At 45.1% G+C, this 4554-nt stretch overlaps 1 pseudogene; it reads left to right on the top strand.

Moving 5' to 3' along the window:
- Positions 1 to 4107: 4107 nt before the first annotated feature.
- On the top strand, positions 4108 to 4338 carry LOC137226693 (V-type proton ATPase subunit e 1 pseudogene; annotated as a pseudogene).
- Positions 4339 to 4554: the final 216 nt, after the last annotated feature.

Below are 4554 nucleotides of genomic sequence, written 5' to 3'. Positions count from 1 at the left end.
GGCTCAGGACATGCAGAGTCTTCAGGTGCAGAATATTCTGTGATGTTTGGATTCAGAAATGATCACAGGAATCTCAGCATGGAGAAGACAACCATCTGGGCTGGAAGCTTAAATCCCTGTCAGCCACTCATCTCCAATGACCAATTGCTCCTTGCCCCAGGCATGACTTTTACTGATATAAAGAAGCAATTTAGAGCAACTAGCTAGTTAGCTGATAGATGGAAACTATCCCCAGCAAGGTCTCCATTGTAGTTTTTGTGCTCTCCTAGGAAGAGACGCATCCACCAACTTACCACCAATGCTTAGAACATTGCCTGACACACAGTAGATGCTCAAAGCATATTTGGTGCTGCACGCATAACTGGACGGGTCCATGAGCTAATGAAGGAATTAACAGAGCTCTTTCGGCCTCACTCAGGTTTCTCACGTGTGAAATGAGGGGGTTCAATACCAACAGTGGTTCTCCACTCTGGCTGCACACTGGAATAACACTAAATCACTTTACAAACATACTAACACCTGGACCCTACCCCCGACCAAATAAGTCAGAATCTCTAGACATGTGGCTTGAGCAGCAATAGTTAGAAAAACACCCCAGGTGGTTCTAATGTAGACTAGATGATTCTAAAATTCCTTTCTGTGTTTTTAATTCTAACTAATTTGGGTCATGAAATTCAAGGCCTAGAATTTGTCTCTCCTCAGCTCAGAGAGGTAAAAGGAACAGGAGTGAAATGACATTGAGAAATTATATTTAGGAAATAATGACCATTTATTGGACTCCTTGGTGCTAGGCACTGCGTATTGCATACTATTATCTCCAACCCCTCTGACAGGTGGCCTCATCCCAGCTTCCCTGTTTTTCAGATGAGGAACCTGGGGTTCAGAGAAGCAAAGTGAATTATCCAGAGATAAGGAGTTATCCAGGGAGAGGCTGACCTCCTCAGCTGCCGTGGGGCGTTGTCAATTCCTTTTCAGAATTAAAGGGTGTTCAGCATCCGGCAGAGATTTTATGTTCAGGCAGAGTGTTGGAAGAAAGAGAAGTGAGAACTTCAAGACACACCACACAAAACTGTGAGGTTTGGGGAGGAGGAATTCCCTCCCACCCCTGCGCCCCTCCAAAGTGAAAAAGGACAAGCTCGCGCTCCCCCAGGCCTGGGCCAGCTGTCAGAGATGAGCCCTGATAAAGGCCCTGGGCCTCCTCCTTGAATTCCTTTGTTCCAGAACCTATCCCATTAGAAAAAGGTCACACATCTTTGGCCCCTTTTAATTTCAGGGGTGGAGAGGTAAAAGCCCAGTCGGGGAAACATGTGCAATTATGAGCAATTACTTAAACGGCTTTCAGACAAGCCTTGGCCCTCCACCAGCGGGCACAGGGGCCGGCGTCTGCGTTTTGTAGGCGAGAAGGAGCGAGGGTGGGAAGGTGGGGACGGGGGAGGGGAGACAGCAAAGCCTTTTGTCACTGGGCTACAAAAAAACCCCATTGGTATTTCCTGCCACCGGACTAGCTGACACTAACCAGCCCTGCGCAGGGGAACTATTCACTTAAAAGTCATCGTTTCCTTTACTTATCTGCCTCTAAAGAAACAAATCTATTAGCAGCAAGAAATCACTCCAGCGGCTTCAACTAAGTGCTTCCCCTGCTGAAAATGCCAAAGCCCTCCTGCCTTCAGCTCCGGCCGGCCATCCCCTGGCCTCCGCTCCTCCCAGGCAGCAGCTCCGAGCTGGCCCGTGTCAGGGCGTCTCTGGCCACTACAGATAACAAGGGCCATTACGTTCCAAATCCTTCCCCAACCTCCTCCCCTCCCTTCCGCCAAAATCCCAAACCCAATTTCTCCCTGGCAGATCAAAGGCCGCCCAAGCTACAGGAGAGCTCACTTGATCCATAAACTCTTGACATGGGAATAAACAGAAGGATACAATATTCTCCTTCAGGATTTATTTTGTCCATGGAATAGCAGTGGCTTGCTATGCCTTTCCTTTTGAGAACCATGGAGATTCGGCGTTAAAACTCAAAATCGTTTACTCCTGAATGAAAAATCAAAAATGCCCAGATCGCCCGAAAACACTTTTTCAGTCTTTGTTGGCCTTAAACATACAAACTGTAAGGGGAAGACTAGATCTTCCAAAAGCAAACTTGCCTTCCACTCCAACTCGGTTTGCAAAAGTTTACTGTAGAGCTACCTAAGCAAGGCAATCTCATTTTGATAATTAACTTTGCAATTTAGGAAGTATGATAAAAATTAATATGCATCTCTCACTGTTCGTCCTAAAGAATTCAAAATTACTTCCCAGACAACGATCTGAGACTGTAGATGAAAAAGTACAGCAAACCCCAGAAATGTTGGATCCAGGACGCTGTGCATTTGGGACATAGCGATTGTTTTTAAACTCTTGAGAATATTTATTTAAAGAATCAATTCATTGATTCCTGTATCACTCTCCTATGGCTGTTTCTTTGATACTGAAATCCTTAACCCGCGAAACTGAAGGAGAGAGAATTTCAGCTGAGTTGCTAAAATAGTCCAGGGAACTCATCTGGAATCTAGCTATCTAGATTGCCCCATTAACTACCATGTTATGTTTACTCACACATGCTTTCATATATAGCACATGTATATCACAATTTTTAGAAATAAAGCCTTGCATCTTCCTCCTTTGTAAGATATATAAACGTATACTTAGATCAATAACGAGCTTTTCATTAGTTAGTACGGAAAATGCTCCCCAAAGATCACTGAGGCATATTAAACCACTCTAACTTAGGATCCAGATAAGAGAAAGCAAAGTAGATCAGCAACATAGGCCAGAAGACGAGGAAAAGGAGGGGGAAAATGGTGTCTTGTGACACAATGACAGTTACAGCTTAAGCCCAGAATATAGACAACAGGGTGTGTCAGCTTTACATTTATAGCCCACAGGAAGAATAGAAACTCCTTGCCAACCTGTTTGTATATTTCCTCCTACAGCATGACTTCAGATTGATAACTACCATTTACTGAGATCTCACATTTACCAGGCGAAGAGCGAAGCACTTGACAAACTCTACATGATTTCCTTTATTCCTCACAAGAGTCCTATGAAATAGGTACCATTTGCCAGATGAGGTATAGGGTCCTAAAGAGGTTAACTGTCTTCCCCAGGGTCACATGGAAGCGATCGGAAATGCTGATATTTGAATGGGGGCATCTGACTTCAGAGCTGCCACGTGAACTGCCAGCCTGAGACAAAAATGTCTGCAGCTTCCCTCCCAGCCCAGCACTAAGAATTTCAGTCAAGAGGAGGTAGCCTTTCTCTTCTATAAAATCGTCCTCAGTCTTCTCCATCCAAACTTTTATATGATCAAACAGTGTTTATTTTATTCACGGATATGTTTACATTGCCTTTCTCCAAGTACATTATTTTTGAAACACTTTCCCCTTATTCTCACATTTCTGCCAATTAAGTCAGGAGAAAATCAATATTTCATGGAGGAGAGAAGGAATCATAAAGTACATTGGTGGGGACCTAGAAACAGGTCTACCGATTCCATGTACCTTCCCCTTTAGTCTTGTGACCTTCAGGAAACACATCATTTACATTAATTTCATTAGTTTTCAAGTGTAACATTTTAAAGAAGCCTGGCATGATTTATTGATGTCTGTCCCCCGGCAGGAGTATTTTTCTCTTTCTCCTCTTAGCACAATGATTTGCCCTCCCCTTTAGAGGGGCGGTGGGTAAGTCTTTTGTTCTATGAAGGTAACGTGTAGCTGTCCGGACCCTGTGTTCAATGGCTACTTTGCCAGCCCTCTCAAGTAGCTTTACCATGAAAGTTCAGGGTCAAACAGCCTTTGGATGGACGTATACTGTACCGCTCAGCAAACTCACCCAGAATGGCCTGCCTGCCTGAACACAGAACTTGGCATCCTTGGCCTCAAAGGGTTCAGCACCACGGGTCCACCTCGTGGGAAAAATGTCTCTGAGCCAAACCATACAAAGCTAAAGTGGTGGGGGGTAGGGGAGGAAGACCAAGCCAGCCAGAAGAGAAACACGTTTCCCCAGTCAAGGAAATCAGCCGGGTGAGGCCAAAGTGGGACAACGGGGCAGGGGCTAGAAGCTCCAGTGGCACCCATGGCGGATAACAGCCTCACGGAGCCTCTCATCTTGATGAATATGTCTGGGCTTTGCCAGCTTCTTGGTGCCCTGGTTCATCCCTAAGGAGCGATCATCACCATGGTAGTGACCTGTTCAGTTTGCTGCTATCTCTTTTGGCTGATTGCGGTTCTGGCCCAAGTCAACCCTCTCTTTGGACCAGAGTTGAAAGACGAAACCATTTGGTATCTCAAGCATCTTTGGCCTTGAGGGACAAGACTCCCTCTCCAGTGCTCAGCCACTGACGTCATGAAGAGAATTCCTCTAGATGCAAAAGCACCTCCAAACCCAGACCACCTTCTTGGACTCACCTATTTTGGCCATCAGTTGCCTTAAACATTCACACCATATTTGCATATCTTATTCTATAATGAAGTATTTTTTCCTACCGTCTTTTTTACACTTTGAAAGATTACGTACCTACTT

This window comes from Pseudorca crassidens, chromosome 1, assembly GCF_039906515.1.
Source record: "Pseudorca crassidens isolate mPseCra1 chromosome 1, mPseCra1.hap1, whole genome shotgun sequence".
Taxonomy (NCBI): domain Eukaryota; kingdom Metazoa; phylum Chordata; class Mammalia; order Artiodactyla; family Delphinidae; genus Pseudorca; species Pseudorca crassidens.
This window is presented reverse-complemented; position numbering and strand designations above follow the sequence as displayed.